At 42.6% G+C, this 19,132-nt stretch overlaps 1 long non-coding RNA gene across 35 annotated transcripts in view; it reads left to right on the top strand.

Moving 5' to 3' along the window:
* 9030622O22Rik overlaps nt 1-19,132 on the top strand; it is a 96,055-nt gene that overhangs the window by 20,194 nt on the left and 56,729 nt on the right. For 28 of the 35 annotated variants that reach the window (XR_866820.3, XR_375083.4, XR_375087.4 and 25 more), the window contains one exon: nt 8,965-9,069. The exons of 4 other annotated variants lie outside the window; for them this stretch is intronic. This is a non-coding gene — a long non-coding RNA (RIKEN cDNA 9030622O22 gene). Of the gene's footprint in view, nt 1-8,964; nt 9,070-11,328; nt 12,073-16,139; nt 17,042-19,132 lie in introns of those variants that run through there. 3 more of the 35 variants (XR_375082.4, XR_003953945.1, XR_866837.3) reach the window with 2 other exon arrangements.

The following is a 19,132-nucleotide window of genomic DNA, read 5'->3' as shown; positions in this document are numbered from 1 at the left end:
GGGTCAGCCGACATTAACATTAATTAAAATGCCAGCAGCCTGGGGTCGGGGCCCAGGAGGTTTTGTATATGGGAAACAAAACCAAACAAATAGCAATTTATTCTGTCACTGCTCTTGCAAGGACAAACAAGTAACAGTTTGGCAACATTTCCTAGGGCCTCTGGACTTGACTGCTGGCTAGGGATGGGAGATCGCTGGTCCTCAATTCTCCAAAACACATTCCTGATATATCGTCCCGGGAAAAGAATTTCTAAATTGAAGTTTGTTTCTATGCTCGGTAGAAAGGACCAAAAATTATTTTGGAGGCAACAAGTGCTTTCAATGTAAAGTATTCTGAAAAGACTTCCGAATTCCAATTCATGGCCACTCATCTTCAAGTCAGTAGGGGACATTTAGGGACGAGGAGGGACTGAGACTTTAGGTGAGCCAAACAGAATAGACCCCAGGAAGATGTAGCCACATTCATGGGGCATGCAGGGAGGGACAGCAAGGCCAAGTGACTCCAATTCCCTGCCTGCATCCTCTTTGACTTAACCCCACAGAGGATGTCAAAAGTTTAGATGTGGAATTCTTTAGGTCCACGGCAGGGGCTGTGGTGGGACTCCACTGTGCTGAGCTACCATTCCAGACTCCCTCTCTGTGAACATGTAAGAGAAGAAAAGTTATCTTTGGAGATGTCTCTCTGATGTCAGGAAAAACAAAAGCCATACTGAACTTAGCCTATATTCAACTTAGCCTTGTGGAGAACAGTTCTGTATATGGTGGGCCTACACAGTGCTCTCTGATGCTGTGCTTTTTGACCTTGGAACACACATACGCAGATGGAAGAGAGCATCACTAATTTGAGGACCTGCCTAGAGGTGTCTAGAGAGACAGGATTCTGAGAGCTAGCTGGCTTCAAATCTGTTCTAGGCCAGGAACAGAGGCAGAGAGGAGTTACATGTAGTCTACATTTGGGATACCAAAGTATTTTCTAGAAAGACGGGTACATACACTTTTAACAATCTGTTAGGTGATGATTCTGGGGCCTCTGACAAAGAAACTTGCATCCTTCTTTTCCTACTTGGGTTTGAGAACAGCCTCCTTGGCTGAAGAACACTTGGCATTGGCATACAATGTTGACTCCTGCCATGGGTAAGGGCTGCCTACATGTCCTATATGCCCATGTACAACTGGAGTGCAGTGAAGCCCCTGCTTACAGCAGGTACCAGTTCTAAGGAATAGATCCCATGTCACTCCTTACCCAGGTTCTCCTACTTAGCCCAACTGGAGGTCCTGGTAGACGAGGAGGCCTGCTGATGACAACCCAGTAAATCTTCCTTATTCACCTTTGCCTCTTCTGCAAGCTTCATCCCCTGACTCATTATCCTAGGAATTGACATATATTCCTCTTCTGTTTCCCGATGGGACACTGTCTTCATGCATCTCCACAGAGTTACAACACAGGCAACTCCAGCCATATTATAGGAGTGGCAGAGTAGAGACATATAGTTGTTCCCTTGTGCTTGTTTAAGCCACGGTTCTGGAGATAAGTCTCTGGGATACTTGCCACCCATTATGGAAAGCATCTCTCTTGCTTGAGCACAGACATCAATCTGACTTGAGCCTATTAGTTCAAGTCATTCTTCCTGCCCCTAATGTCCATGAGAAACTTGTAAGTATCAACTCTTCTCATTGGTCTGTCTATGTTGCTCTCTCTTCAAAGATAAAACAAAGCAATTCCTCAGACTACTGAGGAACACAGCATGCTTCCCAGTCCGTTCTGGAAATAACTGATGATGGCAGTTTAGACTTCTTGTTAGAGAAACCTAGGTGGAGCGTGATGTAAGCAGCCAGTACTTGGAGTCAACCAGAATAGCTCAGGTTCTTCTGATAGCCTTATTTCTTCTGTCCTACCTCTGGATTCAGAGTCTCAGTAAAAATACCAACACCAACCGAGTTGCTATGGGAGTTTATGGTTATCTGAGGAATTTGTCTCAAGTGGGGTTCAAGGGCCATCAAGAGCAGGTGTGGAATCCCAGTCCGCACACCTGCTGCTCTCAGGCTAGGGTGCCTCACCCTCTTCCCTCTTTTCTAGGCTCTGCATTGAAAATTTCCTCTTCTCAAGTACAAAGCTACATACAGTCTTTGGCCATGCAGCTCTGGGCCTATAGACCTCCGCAGACATTCTCTGAAACAGGGCACAGAGAACTAATTTCTTCGTGTCAGTTTTAAAGCATTCTCTATTCATAGGATATACTTAGCCTTCTCATGCCAGACCTTAAAGCACTCCTATACAGTACCTACATGCTCTACAGAGTTAGTGATTAGACAGGGCTCGGGGTTGTCTGGTAGAAGCTCTTGATGGGGCCAGCTTCCTACCCAGTCATTTCTGATGAGCCTTAGCACTGTGTGTTCAAGTAGGCTGGACCTTGACAGAAGCCAGCCTCGGAGGCTGGAAGTCAGGGGTGGAATGGGCAAGTTGAGAATGGTGAGATCCTAGGGTATTCAGAATTGATGGGAAGAGTGCACAGGATCAGGATCAGCTGGTGATAAATAGGTTTAGTGACAGAGCCCGGGCAGCGGGTGTGGGTAGGGATGGAGATTCTCGTGGAATCCTGAACAGAAATGCTGAGGCTTAGATATTTTTCTTTTGTTCTTCCAACTAGCATTTTGGGTGCTAGTTGCTCATGTTTTTTGTAGTATTTCGGGATTTAGCTGTCTCTTTGTCCCTTGCCCTCTTCTTCCGTTCCAGAGCTCAGAGTGGAAACCTGGGAGAGTGACTACCCCACTCGACTGCCATTTGATTGATCACTATCTACCTCATTCTATAGAAGTCTCCCTTTGTGTAGCACATTAGACATACCTTTACTTCCAGATTATTGATAGAACAATTCATTTTGTAAAGGTGGATGCACCTGGGCAGGATTCCAATGAGTAAGATACTAGATTGTCCTTCGAAAAGGTATTTGGCTTTCACCTCTGCTTTTTAGGGCTCCTCCAGGCCACGAGTAATTATAAATGGGTTGGTATGTATCAGACATAGTCCAAGAAGTATATACAGATTCTGTTACAACCTCTGACAATTTGGGTGCATTTTAGAAGGTTTCTGGGCATACTGGACATGTAGAAAGTCAATACAATTCTAGATGGCCATCCACTGGTCTAAGCCAAAATGGCATGGCTTGTGACCACGAGGAACCTCCAATTCACATTCTCAGGTTACATGAAAGTCTGTAGGTCAGTCAATGTATTAGTCTCCATTCTCTAATTACTTAGCAAGTGCTTTTAATTTTTCTTTGGTCACGCCATGTATTTTGGCACTTTCCCATACTTGAATGCAGATGCCTTATAACAAGGAAAGGCAGGACCATTCACTGTCAGGATCGCTTCTGACACCACCTGTGCTGTTCAGAGTCCCACTAATGTCCACAGGAGGAGTAGCGTCTAAAGTTTCTCTCTTTCCGGTTATCATTTAATACTTTGTTTTAAAAAAAATCCACAGCATTCCATACCTATCATTTCAATTTCAGTGGTGGAACATAATGTGAACTTTGCTTGTATTTTATAAAAATTAATTATAATGTGTCATGGACCAACCCTAGAAATTTTATATTAAAGAAATATTAGTGGGGCTGGAGAGATGTCTCGGTGGTTAAAAGTGCTTACTTCTCTTGAAGAAGCCCTGGCTTTGACTCCCAGCACCATCAGGCAGTTCAAAACTGCCTGACATGTCTATTCCAGGGAATCCAGTTCCCTCTAGATTCCCAGGCACCTGCATGCATGTGGTATACACAGACTTATACAGACACCCACACATACACATTCATAGAAAAACACAATAAATCAATCTGAAAAGGAATATTGGTGGTTAACACGTTTTGATCTATTGGATCTTGGATCTTACGTTTTCAGTTGACCAAAATAGATTAAATTTTCTTTAAGAAATGTTCCTTAGTTGCTAGAGTGTGTAACATGCATAAAGCCTTGAATTTGTCCCCAGCATCGTATAGACAATGAGATGGTAAATGCTTTTAATCCCAGAACTCAGGAGGTGGGGTCAGGAAGGTAAGAAGTTCAGGGAAATCTCCAGTTGCATAGTGAGTTGAAAGTTGACCTGGTATGCATGAGACTCTTTCTTAAAAAAACAAAAACAAAAATAAAACCACAAACAAACAAATAAAAACCAGCTTGCATATTCCTGCCGGCATCATGACAGATAATTGAGACTCTGAAGTGGACAGGTTAGGTAGATTGTCTTTAGTCAAGTATCAGTCTGAACATCAGGAAAGGAGATTCATAATTAATATAATGCACTCAGAAACTGAACGTTCTCAGCAAGAAGTCAAATGAGAATTGCAGCAGCCTTAGGGTCTAACAAAAAATGACTAAAAATTCAGATGTAGAGAGGACACAGACACCACCAACAAAGTCCAGAAGGTAGGGAGCTTCAGGGCATGTGGATTCTTCAACAAATCACAGAGAAAAAGTGAGAGACTGACATACACACTAGCCCAATATATATGGGGGTGTGGTTCAGGTCTCTTTTAGTCTTTTCTGTTCTGTTGTCCTTTGTGTTTTTCTGATTTGGGGGGATAGGGTCTGGTTATATAGTTCAGGCTGGCCTAGACCTCGAAATCCTTCTGCCTCCTTGAAAAAGTACCCTGTATCGATCCCACTTCTGCCCCACCGCTGTTCAGATGTCCCTCCTGACTTCCTTTGGTTTATTTCCTAAGATAGCCTGGCAGTGGGTTCTGTTGGCAGTCATATCTTTGCCCACAGGCTGTATGCACTCCAAGATAGCTATAAAAGTGACCCATTAGAAAATCATGAACTTGTGTGAGACACTGAGCTGTTTTTGGCTGTAAATTTTATTTTGTGCAGATCTTGTGATGGGAACCAGAGTTGCTCTGTGTTCTTACTTGCAACAGGCCTGCTATATCCAAAAGTTGGCATTTTGTAATAGTCTTCTTTCTCTTGTGGCTCTCCCAGTATTTTTGTTCCCTGTTTTGTGATGTTTCCTTAGTCCTGGAGCTGGGGGTATGATGTTATGCTTAGGGTTGGGAACTCAATTGTCATTTACCCTCAGCATTTTGACTAGTTGTGATCTCTATATCAACTGTGGCTTACTACAAAAAGAGCCTTCTCTGACCAGCCTGAGGAGAGTATTGTCTTATGGGCATGAGCATATGACCACACACCTATTTTGCAAAGCGTAGGTAGTAGATTTCTACCTAGAATCTTTGACCTTGCCTCCAACCTCTTCAAGCCACAGGCTTCTGACTATGTGTAGACTACCAGGCATATATTCCTGTGAAAAAAGGCTTCAAATTCATTTTGTTTGTTTGTTTGTTTGTGTTTTAAGTGTTTCTTGCTGGGAGGGTGTGAAGGCTCATGCCTTTAATTCCAGCATTTGGAAGGCAAAAGTAAGCAGATCTCTGAGTATAAGGGACATTCAGGGCAACATAGAGAAACTTTGTTTTTAAAACAACAACAACAGCAGCAGCAGCAGCAACAACAACAACAACAACAACAAGTGGTCCACTACCTTCTAGTGCATCCAAGATGTGTACTCACAATAGGGTCTTAGTACTTAGTTCCAACAGGCAACAAAGGCAGTCCTTATATTCTATCTTCGGCAGCTTTTCTGTGCTGCATTTAGTATCCTTGTGAAATTTATTTGAGCTCAACAAATATTCTTTAACTACCAAATGCATGTAAAGAGCTTTCCATTGCTGTACCACTCTCATCCCTTCCATGAGGGCTTCTAAACAGGTGGGAAAGGTGGGGCTCTGTGGAGCTTTGATCCTTGTTCAAGGTCTTGACATTTGTGGGAAAGCCTCAGTTCCAACTTAAGTCAGTTCAACCCTCAAGGCCATGCTAACCTTTCATGTCACTGCACCCCTTCACCTGTTGCTTTAGTCCAGTGAGTGAGGACTAAGAGCAGACAGAGGTTTCCCAGGGAGCCTAGGTATACTACTGAATAGCATGCCTCCTCTCCTGGAGTCCATTGGAGTGAAGATGGGGGAAGCTGTAGGGGAGTCCTCTGTTTATCAAACTGTCATGATGAATAATGAATTTCAGCCAAGATAAGTTGCTTTGTTTTATTTATTTTTAACTTAGCCAATGTGACATTGCTGATGGTTTAATCCAAGAACTTAAAAAAAATTTTTATCAAAAGGCATTCACAAGTTCTCTCCCTCCCTCCCTCCCTCCCCTTCTCTTTCTGTGTATGTTATATTGAATATATTTGTGTGTGTGCCTGTGCAAATAGAAGCCAGAGATGAATACCAGATATCTTTCTGAATCTCTTTCCAATTTCATTTTTAAGTCAGGGTCTCACTGAACTGGCCTTACTAGTCTGACAAGCAAGCTCCAAGGATCTACCAGTCTAAGTTCTCTTAGCACTGGGATTATAAGTGTGTACCACCGCTGTTGTTCATATGTGTGTATACTGGGGATCAGAAGACAGGTCCTCATGATTGTGTGGCCTGCATCTTACAGAAGTCACCTCTGTAGACCCTGCAAGCTCTTATAAATGTGAAAGCTTTTCTTATCCTATTGAAATCCCAGTTGTTTTAGAGAAAGGGCCAGAAGAACCAATCCTGGGAATCAACAGTGGTTTTGAAGCATGAGTAAGCGTTTTCTAGATAAAGGAGAGGAGAGGCAGGACATTCCAGGCAAAGAAAAGCCAGTGCGTCAGCTCCTAGTTTGGAATCTTTGTGGCACCCTCTTCTCCTCTGGCCTTATCTGTCATGCTTCCTGACCTATCTGTAGAGTCAAAACCACTGCCTGGTACTGACAACTCACTGAACAAATACATGTGATTGTTGAGCAACATTGCAAGTGATATGACTGGCTATAGGAACGGTCATTTGTCATTTTCTTGTGTTTCAAACTGTCACCTAGTTACCATACCATTTTTGCATCCAACCCCAGATTCTTATTTTTTTTCAAAAATTATTTATTTTAAGTATATGAGTACACTGTAGCTGTCTTCAGACACACCAGAAGAGGGTATCAGATCCCATTACAGATGGTTGTGAGTCACTACGTGGTTGCTGGGAATTGAAATCAGGACTTTTGGAAGAGCGGTCAGTCTTCTTTATCTATGAACCATCTCTCCAGCCCTACCCCACATTCTTATCATTGAAAATAGAACAAAACACTGAAAATAATGTTCCCACTTGTTATCTGTGATTTCTCCATCTAGTCTGCCCAGTGATGTCACCTTGACAGTCTTGAAGAGCAGTAAAAATACTTTCTTCTTATACTCAAGAAGCATTAGTGACTTCCCTGTACCTCTTGTGCTAAGTACAAATATCTCCTCTTGACTTTTAAGACTTATCTCAGTATGAGTACTCAATTTCTTCACGTTCATGGCTCACTTCTTATCCCTTTACTCTCTACAGAATAGTAAAACCAAAACATCTCCTGCCATCAGAACATATTGTTTCTTCACTTTCAAATATTTTCTTCATATGGTTTCGTCCCTCTTTATAAAAGAGGTATGTTTCCCAGATGTATCTGCTGCAATGTTCCCACACCCAAGCCCAATGCTGGCACCACAACTTTTAGGACTTGTCTCTTACCCAAGGCCAACCCAAGGTATTACATCCTCCAGGAGTCTTCTCTGATCAAATCTTCCTAACATTTTGTATCTTGCTTATGGTATTGACTTTGTCATCTTATAATTTGATCCTCTATACTCATGGTTCTAGCATAGAGCCTTAGATATAGACAGTATTGTACAACATTTGTTGAAATACCAAGGACTAGTTATGTGCCAAGACCTTGGTTAGATGTAGGAGATACTGCAAAAAATTTTCTGAAGATGGTAAAACAGAAATATGAAGAATAATTTTGTAAATTCAAAGGAGCATGACATATGGATTATTATAAAACCATTATGTTGCTGATGTTGACTGATGTTGATGATTATGGTAGTAATGGTGAAGATAGTGGTGATGATGATGATGTTGAAAGGGGATGATATGATAATGAAAATTATGGTAGCAATGAATGTGTAAGGTGTCTCTATTTCTGAGTCTTCCTTTCTCCTTCATTATCTTGTTCTGTCCTCTAGGACACTGATCCTAATGGCTTTATTAGTCAGGCTCTCCGCTACTATTTCTTTTCCTGTTGGGTTAAGCCAATCAGAGTATAAGATAGGACAAAAGATTTGGGTATTGTTATAATTTGGATATGAGATATATACAGTAGACTTGTTTGCTGGACTCTTATCTTCTAGCAATTAGTTCAAACAAGAATTGGTTATATCACAAGGATGCTAATTTCATGAATGAATTCATCCCTTGATAAGTTCACAGCTGGATGGGCTATTAAAGCCCGAGACCTGGTTAGAGTAAGTATATCATTGGAGACCCCTAGCCCCTTGTTGTCTCCTCTCATCCTTCACCACATGCTCCTCCTCAGCATCCATGGGCCTACAGTCAACACATCCAAGGAACTGTGGTAGAAACCTTGAAGACCATAAACTAAAACAGAGTCTTCTTCCCTTAAGCTGTTTATTTTGAGTGTCTTGTCTCAGCAATGCCAAACTGGCTGATGCATGTGCTCCCCCAGTCTCTGTTCCATCTTGGAAGGTCACACCTCCTTTCAGACCCTTAACCTCCTTCCCATAATTAGAGATGCTGTTAAATATAGTAACTATTTAATAATTGGCTCATCTGGTTTAGGACAGCAATGCCTACCTGTTATTGCTAGTGTCAGAACACCATTTGTGCTCCTTGTTGAAACCTTGATAGAGGCAATGACTGATGGAAATGGAAGACAGTGAGGGTGGTAAGGTCTTCTCAGCTGAGAGTCTGAGAATTCCATTAAGCACCTCATACAGGAAGACTATAAGATTACAATAGACAATGGCAGGAACCACAGTGTACCATTTAACTATTTGTGTGTAACAAATGATCCTAAATTCTATGGGTTTAAACAATAATGACTTCTTATTTCTCCCCTTTGCAGACTGGGAATTACACAGCAAGATGGCTTTCCCTACTCCATCGTGGCTAGAGCCTCTGCAAGGGCTGAAGCCCTTTGATCTTGGCTTCATTTGGATACATTTCAAGGGTGAGCACTGACAAAGAGGACAAGCCAGACTGAAGTCATATGGCCTTACAGCTCTGCCTTCAAAGGCATGTGGGCTCCCCTCCACCACATTGCTGACCCCTCATTACAGGAAGTGGGAGTGTAAACTCTACCTCTTCCTTATGTCCTGTCGGAGGTGGAGCACAGAGCTCTGACTCCATGCATAACACACACTCTACCACTGAGATACATCCCAAGGCAATTGACATTGGATTGTTGGTGTCTCATTGTGTGATGTTGACTTAGGACATTATAGGATCTATGCAAGCATCTTTCTGTATCGTTTTTTTTTTCCTTGCCCAGTAATGTTCACTGTGTAGAATACACAATGATAATGCTAATGACCCAAACACCAAGGGACCTGAGTCTCTGAGCCACCACTTGGGAGATACCCATTCAATTTTTATTGACCACCATGATGTACTACTTAAAGGTTTAGTGTTTTGGTCCTCTAATATTTGGTGGCTACTGTCCAAGTAGGAACTTACCTGTAGCCTTATACCTTAAGCTACAGGATCCCTCTCCCTGTTTTGGAAGCACATCTACAATGATGACCAACAGCTTGGGTTAATTTATTATCTCTTAAAAACTAAGTACTAGCTCCAAGTATTAGGGTTCAGTGTGAAAGAGAGATAAATTCAGGAGTCATTGGGGTCACCAACTGCCACAATCCTGATGACATGAATAAAGGACTTGCCCAGGCCAACAGTGGAAACATGTTTGTTAACATGAAGGTAGGCTGTGGACATTCAGCTCTGGTTTGGAGGGTCTCAGGGTAGTGACAACTTCTATGTTGGAAATGATTAGCAGGTTTGTGTCGATGGGGTCCTTGTTCCAACATGAAGGAAGCTATCTGAAAGGGAAGTTGGTTCTGTGCCCTTCCCAACATAAAGTGAGGGAAAACCATCTGTTGAGTGGTATTTAGAACTGACATTTTCACAAGGATCCAGTCTATAGAGAATTTTCACAGGACTTGGGAAGTCACATTTTTCCTTTCTTTTCTTCTGCACGTTCTGCAATTAAACACTGTTTTTAGTGTTAAAGTCATATGATATATACTGTGGCTTGCTTACAGGACTCATTGCACTTAATAAAGGTTTGCTTATTTTGGTTTGGGATCATCTCAATACAATAACAGTTTTTGAAACAATAGTTTAATCAAGTGTTTTTGATAAATAACATTTGTTTGTAGAGGCATTTGAGAGTAAGCTTTGTACATCTGGCTCCGAAAATATTTTAGTGGTTTTTTTATTTATTTGATTTGATTTTGTTTTTAATAGAGCTATTTCTAACTAACCATGACACCATTGTCAACTGCAGTCAATTCACTTCTAACAATATGCTGTTCTAACCTTACATCAACATTCCTATTAGATGACCAGTTTGACTCAGTAGTGGACTGCTGTCTTGACTCTGTGGTCTCCTTCAATCTGGAACCCATACACCCCAGACCTCCATGTGTATTCTATGACATACATATTTTTGAAAACTAGAGTTGTTTACTTTTCATTTTTTCAATCTCTTTGTCTGTTTGTTTCTGGGGTTGGAATCCAAGTCTTTATGTGTGCTAGACAAGCACACTGCCCCTGAGCTCTGTCCTCAACCCAGGAGAACATGGTATGTTCCTTGTGTTCAGGCCTGTTCTAGAAGCACCATAAAAAGAAATTTCTTTTTTTTTTAAGATTTATTTATTTTATGTATATGAGTATACTGTAGCTGTTTTCAGACACACCAGAAGAGGTATCAGATCTCATTACAGATGGTTGTGAGCCACCATGTTGTTGCAGGGAATTGAACTCAGGACCTCTAGAAGAGCAGTCAGTGCTCTTAACCTCTGAGCCATCTCTCCAGCCCCCAAAGAAATTTCTATACAATGGACTGGGCAGATATTTCAATCATTCGGAGCACTAATTGTTCTTACAGAGAACCTGGGTTCAATTCCCAGTACCTACATGGTGCTTGAGAGTCTGTAACTCCATTCAAAAGGATCCAGCACCCCCTTCTGGCCTTTGGTGGCAATAGGCATGCACATGCACACACACACACACACACACACACACACACACACATTCATTTAAGCAAAGCGCTCCTACCCGTAAAATAAGAACAAATAAATATTTTTTTTAAACCCCGAAATCTCTATAAACAGAAGTTAGCTAGCTGATTAGAAGAATAGCTCTAAATTCCTGTTTACCAGTTTATCTCTTTGTTTTGTTTCTCCTTGCTATTGGTTCCACACAGGAATCTGCTCTTTACTGATGTCTACATCTGCTGGAGTCTATCCTTTTCCTTGAATAGTTTCATGCACATGCCATGCATGCATGCAGATGCACATGTCATCTAATCAACACCGTGACCCAGGCTCTGAAGCCTCTGGCCCTAAGAAAACTACCTTGTGCCTCTTTGGTAGGCAAGTGCCTCCCACTTCAAGTCTCTGTCAGTCACTGAGCTGTTTTCTATCCTTACAGTATTGTTTTTTCAGAAATGTCATGTAAATGAATCATATTAAAGTAGGCTGTGCGCCTGGCTGGTTTGCTTAGTGAATACATTTGAAGGTACTTTATGTTGTGGCATGGAGTAACAATCAGTTCCTTTGTGTGGCTGTGGAGTATTCTAGTGCAGGTATGTACCATGGACTGTCCATGCATTCATCACTTCAAGGACATTTATGTTGTCTTTATGTTTGGGTAATCACGAATACTGACATCATAGACATACAGATCTAGTGAGGCCGATTTGTGCTTAAACTTAGCAATGTAGGAGACTCTTAAACTGTTTTGGATGTTATGTTACTCTCCCTGGCAGGGAGTGCTTATAACTTCTATGAATTGGTATTTATACTACTCAAGCATTGTTCAATTGTTCTAATATAACCATGTTAGTTTTGCTTGGTTGTTTCGTATTTCCACAGTGACAAATGGTGTTGAATATCTTTGCTCTGCATCTATGTATATTTTGTAAGTAAAGTATCTTTTGGGGTCCTTACTGAGTTGTTTTCCTGTAATTGAATTTATGGTTATTTTTCACAGTGTTTGCTTAGGTAGACTAGGCTGTCCTTGAACTCATAATCCTGCTGTTTTGCCCTCACACGTACCAGGATTACAGGCTTGTACCACCACAAAAAGGAAGAGTTTAATATTTTTAGTTTTTTTAAAGAATTTGGGTAAATTCTCTGATGCAAGGACAAACATTTCTTACCCCCTGCTAGGGGTGCATCTTAACAGAGTTGTGTTAGAATAAGAGTGTTTTATTTGAAATCCAACTTTTCAATGTTTTCTTTCATGTTCTCTGTTTTTGATGACCTGTTAAGGAATATATAACCCATGGGTGTGCTACTATGTGCCTGGAATTCTCAGGAGGCCAAGGCAGAAATCTTGCAACCCTCAAGCTTAGCCTGGGCAACACCCAGACTCTGTCTCCAAAGCAAACAATGACCTCCAAAGATAACACTGTTTTTCTAATTGAGGTCAGTCAGAGAGATTTTCTCCTGTATTTTCTTCTAGACTTTTTTTTTTAATTATTATTTCATGTGTTTGTCCATGTAGACTTTGCGTTTATTTTTTCTATGGTGTAAAGTAAAGATCTAGTTTATGTGCATGTATATGTGTTGGCTCTCCAGGACATATAATATTACTGTAATTTATAGTATAATTTTACAAATGAGTCTTTGTTTGGAAAACACACACACATACAAGAAATAGAAGATTGTTGGGTCTTACATCACTTTTTGTTTTGGTTTGTTTTTGCAAACTGGAGTAAGCCAGAGCTTGATACGTGCTATGCAAACGCTGCACCACAGAGCCATACTCCCAGCCTGGGTTCAGTGTTGTTGTTGTTGTTGTTGTTTTAAAACACAACTATATAGTTTCAGCTGGCCAGAAACCTATTCTATAGCCCAGTTTGGGATTTCGGATATGAGATAATACTCCCAAGCCTAGCTCTGGTGCTACTAGAATGGCATGGGAGTTAAGGTGAATTTCATGTTCGTTCAGGACTAGCAATCATGTTTAAGCTATTAAATAGGTCAGAACTGTGAGGTTCAGATCAAAGGAGTACTGGCCCTGCTGCCTGCTGTACCAGTCAGGCCATGGTTGGATTACAGTTAAAATTTCCATGTAGTATTTTAAAAGATGTTCATGCATAAAAGGTAGGATTAGAACAGTCTTGCTGGGTTAGGCCTGTTGTACAGGGGAGGAAGCAAGGAGGTGAGGATTTGGCTAGCAGTTCTTCATATTTTGTTTGTTTTGTTTTGTTAGTGAGATAGGTAGCTGTGTCACCTAGGCCAGCTTTGATCTCACAATAATCTTTTTCCATCAGTTTTTTAGTGCTGGGGTGCACTACCACAGCTGGCTACTATTGCTTCTGAAGAGCAATGAAGAAAGCACATTCTGGAATGGCAGCCTTGTATTTAAAACTCCAGTTCTAATCATCAGCTGACTAGTTTAAAATTCCAATCCCGAGTCACTCTAGCTATGGGATGAATGAATTGTTTTCCTCTGGTTTTTCTTTTTTCTTTTCCATCTTAAAAAGGTAGATATGAATATCCCCAGTCTCCCAAGGCTGATTGTGAAGGACTGCCTATAGTGGTATTAGTGCTGTGTACCAATTATCCTATAGTTTGGAAGCAGAGTTTCACTTTGGAAGGGGCTCTGCCTGGGGACACCAATGTGACAGGTGTCAACAAGTTGGTAGGCAGAAATTTCATTGGAATGGAGACCAATCAGAGACAGCAAGGACAAAGCAGTTGGGTTTATATGCCTTCCCCAAGTGATGAATCTAAGACACCCAGGCTGATCATTTGAACACAGCCATCAAAGACCAGCCAGAAACACCTAGATTCCCTCTTAAAGAAAACCAGAAGTGCAGAGATGAATGCCATATGCTTAGCTGCAGGTGGTAGTTTGTAGGCACCCCCCAAATTGCTGGCTATCTTTCCCTTGACCGTTCACCCTTCACCCGGGTTGTGTTCTTCCACTATGTATCAGTCAGTGGAAGCACCAGAGGGCCAAAACAACCCCCAAAGAGGCTTCTTCTAGAAAAGTTGGAACTTAGATCAATTTAGACAGGTGAATAGAAACTGAACACAGGCCTTTGCTGTGTACATAGGAGCTTTCTTATGTTTGTGTACATGTGCTGTATAGAGAAGGAGACATGGACTGAAGTTGCCTACGTTTATGATGGTGGGCTTTTAATTTTCTGGCAAAAAAAAACTATATTAGGTTAGTATGCATCCTTGCCAGGCATAGTGGCTCATGCTAATAATCCCCAGCACTTAGGAGGATAAAGCAAGAAGATTACTATAAGTTTAAGGCCAATCTGGGCTCCAGAGAAATTTCCATTTTAGGCCTGGACTACCATATCTTAAAAACAAACAACAGCAAAAATGAATGAAAATAAATAAAAAATGATGCACCCTATATATAATGTTTTTTTTTAACTGGGGGTGCGGGGGGGGGGGAAGATAATGGACCAACATCAGGACCATAGGTCAAGAACAGCTTTCTAGAGGACTGACCCTTGAACTAAGACCTGAAGCAACAAGTCAGCCAGCATGGGGTTTCTGGGGAAGACTGGAAGGTGGGTCCCACCGGGCTATGTGCCATTTCCCTAGAGCATGGTGGTGAAGAGCCAGGCTTCTAGAGCCAACAGGCTTCTAGGAACTTGGCTCTTAAACCTATTGGACCTCAGCGGCCTCCCCATGACTATTCCTGATTTCTGGCAGCTTTAATAGTGAAGAGGCAGTGGCATAGCACCTGGTAAGGACAATGCTAGTAGCTTTTTAGCTATGCAAAGAACTTAGGTAATCCTGTTAGTCTGGAGCAGAGGGTGAAACTGGGAGGTGGCTGTGAGACTTCAGAGGGACTCATGACAAATAGGCTGGAATTAGACAGAAGGAATGTGGAGGTTATCTCGGAGGCAATGATTAACCAGCGAGGGTCTTCTTGAAGGAGCTTGGGGTTTTAGAAGAAGCTATTGAGCACCAGACAGGCCAATAAATTACAGGAGGTCCAACTGGAGACAGGCATAAAAGTTAAGAAATGTGCGAGAATCAGGCAAGAAAATAAAGACAAGGAGTGGGGGAGGGAGACAAAGCCAGTGGGAGGGGTAAGGAGAAGGAGTGAGGAACTTCCAAAGGTAGCAGAGTTCAGCTAGCTCTGAGAGGCAGGTCTGGTGGAGGGAATGACTCAGGTGTTAGACTTGATTAAAAAGAGAAGCCAGGTGGAAGAGGTTTTCTGGGAAAGAAAAGAGGGTGTGCATGCGTTCATCTGGAGGAAGTGGCAGGGTTTCTAAGTTAAGAGGCTCCAAAGCTGATAACAGATTGGCTTGGAGGCCAGAGGAAGAGGGTCAACCTGAGATGCCAACGTGGTGGTTGTCGACAGGTTGGGAGGCTGAAGTTTCATTGGGATGGAGGCCTCTCAAGGACAACAGTGCTAGAGCAGCTGGGTTCATGTGCCTTCTCTGAGTGACTAAACTGGGACACACACACACACACACACCATGCACACACACCACACCCACTCATCCACATACAGTGTGCCTGGCACAATGAGAACTCAATGGCTTTTACTATCACCACTGTTGCCAGAACAAAAGCAAGGCTGAGGAGGCGTCCCAGGAGGCAGAAAAAGGGTGAGGCAGCCATGACATATAATGAAGAGTTTTCTAGAAAAGGGGGAAGAGGCAGAACCCTAAGAACAGAGTGCAGGAATCAAGAGAAGAAATCCTGTGCGGACAGAGAAGGTGCTAATAATGGTTCACAAGGTCCAATCAGAACTTAGCAAGGGTCCACTGGACCTGACAGTACATGGACCCTGGCCTCTGCTTGAGGCAGGAGGCTAGTGGCAGAGGGCAGGACAATACTGAAAGCAGACAATCAAATACACTCTTGACCTAGAAAAGGAATAAGAAAACTACATAAAGTTTTGGAGAAATATATAAAATTGCTGGGTAGAGTAAAATATCTTCATATCAAAAGTAATGCTTCATCTCACAGCAGATAAGAATGCAAACAGATATTGGATTGACTTTGGCTTAAACTCTAAACCCAATAGGTGGAAGAAGAAAGGAACAGATGAGGACTTAAAATGAGAAAGACCAATGTAGAAATCGCAGGTGCCCGATAACCGACTGAGCCACAACCTTGCAAGGAGCTTTCTCTCTGGAGTGCTGGAGTGCAGTCTGGGTGAACACAGCTCCTCCAAGAGGCTCGATTACTTTGTAGGGAGAGAATGTCTGGGTGTAACTGTATTTGCACCATCCATAGAGTAAAAGTTTCTTGACTCTTCATTCATTAAAAAAAAAAAAAAATCCCTTGGTTTAATGTCATGTGTGGGATGTAGTGGGCCATGCTGACCAGCTGCCTCAAGGGAGAAGATTCTCGTGCCAAGGGAGACCAGTCCAGTGTTGCTCTCAGACTCTCCACTAAGCCTCCAGGAGTCTGAATTTTGGGTAGTGGCCATAACCTTCTAAGGAGAATCAGTGCTGAGTCCTTGGAGCTGGAGAGTGAAACTAGGCTGCCAGCAGCCAGATCCAGACGGGAGGCAGGAAGAAGGATTTGGAACCAAGGCCAGGAGTCCGGCTCAGGGCTGAGGGAACCAGAGGCTGGATCTGGTACATAAAGGGTCTACAAGAAGCCTCTAAATTTCCAACCAAGTCTCTGTAAACAAAGGCACAGTGCAACCCTGTGGGTGAAGTTGGTTAGCAGCCTGAACTTCCAGAGGTTGGGCCATATTAGCAATTATTCCAACGATCTCAAGTGAGTCCAAGTGTTGGTAGCCCTGGGAACCTGGGGAAGTAAGTGAAAGTGAAGATTTGAGAAGTCTGAATCCTTGTTTAGCAGTCGAATGAGACAGGACTAAAGTACCCTTAAGAATCATGGCAATGGAGAAGCACACAAGGAGCTGAAGGGGTTTGCAACCCTATAGGTAGAACAATAACATGAACTAACCAGTACCCCCAGAGCTCATGTCTCTAGCTGCATATATAGCAGAAGATAGCCTAGTCGGTCATCACTGGGAAGAGAGGCCCCTTGGTATTGCAAACTTTATATGCCTCAGTACAGGGGAATGCCAGGGCCAAGAAGTGGGAGTGGGTGGGTAGGGGAGCAGGGCGGGGGGAGGGTATAGGGAACTTTCGGGATAGCATTTGAAATGTATATAAAGAAAATATCTAATAAAAATGAAAAAAAAGAATCATGGCAGAAATGCTTTGGAAAGAAGGGTCACAAACAAAGCACAAGGTTTGATTTCAATATAACTGAGTGTCCCACTCAATCAACAAGTATTATGGGATGGATGCTCAGGTGGGGCAGGCTCTGGATGGCCTTGCCTTCAGTCTCTGCTCCACACTTTGTCTCCATATTTTCTCCTGTGAGTATTTTGTTCACCCTTCTAAAAAAGCACTGAAGCATCCACAGTTTGGTCTTTCTTCTTTTTAGGCTTCATATGGTCTGTGAATTGAATCTTGGGTATTCTGAACTTTTGGGCTAATATCCACTTATCAGTGAGAGCATACCATGTGTGTTTCTTTATGTACCGTCCATCTCAGGTACCATTTAACTCAGTGTTCTTTAGAGCATAAAGCTGAGAGTTACTATGGAAATTGTTTATTTGTTTGTCTGGACTGCTTCCTGAAGATGCAAAAGATGCCAGAATATCCATTAATAAAGGCAATAGTAACTATTAATGGAAAAAAGAAAAAAACAAGTATTAGGAGAAGCCTGGAAAGACTGACCATCTAGGGCCACCCAGCTGGGAGGCTGGGGACTTTAGAGTCCTGCTTTGACTTCCTAGGAGGTTCTGAGATCATATAACTTCTTCATAAGGGTCCTCTGACCCTCAAAGATGGCAGCGCATGGCTAGGGAAGCCATGGGAGACACAAGAATTTGAGTGTGGGATGGGGATGGTGTCTTTGGTTGGAGATGCACAGCAGGAAAGCCTGGTATGTCCCTGGGTATCTCCAGGATTATTCCTCCAGTCACAGCAACGCTTGGAGGTTGATCATGGAGGGCACCCGTCTCAGTGTTGGGCAGTAATCCATAGCATCCAAAAAGTGTGTGTGGTGGCTGAGTAATTCTTTGCAAGGAGTGCCATAGAGAACTACCAGGGTAGTTGTGGGAAACACAGCAGCAGGCTCCTCACCAGGGCAGGATTCCAAGTCCTGAGAGGGCAGTTGCCCCTCTGCTTAGATTTTTAAGTTCAGAGTCCCTTCTAAAGAATCGCCTCCACTTACATTGTTTGCTACCCCCCATCTCCACCTTTGTTCTTGGTGGAGCTAATTAGGCTCAGTAGTTAATTAGTAAGACCCAAGATTCAGGAGAACAATGGCCCAGCTTCCTCTTTCCAGCTATTCCCCTTGTAGGGCTCCAACAACCAGGTAAAGGGTTGCTGCATTCCTAGACTTTCTTTTTATCTCTTCATGGATATCAGGTCTTTCTCCTGAGGTAAAAATCCCCTACTGGCTGAGACCATCATCTTTTTTCCAGAGTTGGACCAGACAGCACTATGATATCCTTAGTCATAGTCCATCCCTGAAACCCCCTATCTGTAAGGAAGCTTGAACAGGTTTGTCTCTGGATATCAGCCTCTGTGTAAGGGAAGCCAGTTGTTCAGAGGGCCTGCCTGTGTCCTGTGGCAGTGTCTCATAAGCTTCCAGGCTGGGGCCCTACCTGTCCATGCTCAGAACCCCCTGCTCCTCACAGGACTGTTGACAGGGTTCAGTCTCTGGGCTTTGCACTGCACTAAAACTCTGTCAAAATGCCACTGTGGTCTCTGCAGGTAAGTACACAGCTCAGACTTTAGCCTAGTCTTGGATAGTCAAGTGATTAATTTGTTGGTGAATTAATAACCTTAGTTAGAGCTTTTGTAATTTATGCAGTTCATTTTTACTATTACCACCACCACCACCACCACCACCACCACCATCAGTTACTTTGGAGTGCAGTGAGATCAAACTATTCATGGACACTCAGGGGACAACTGGGACCTTCCTGTCACAGAATTTTGAGAAGAAATCCAACTCACCCTCAGCCAACTCACAGCTACA

The sequence above is a fragment of the Mus musculus genome, chromosome 2, assembly GCF_000001635.26.
Source record: "Mus musculus strain C57BL/6J chromosome 2, GRCm38.p6 C57BL/6J".
Lineage (NCBI taxonomy): Eukaryota > Metazoa > Chordata > Mammalia > Rodentia > Muridae > Mus > Mus musculus.
Note: the sequence above shows the minus strand (reverse complement) of the source record. Positions and strands in the feature narration are given on the sequence as shown.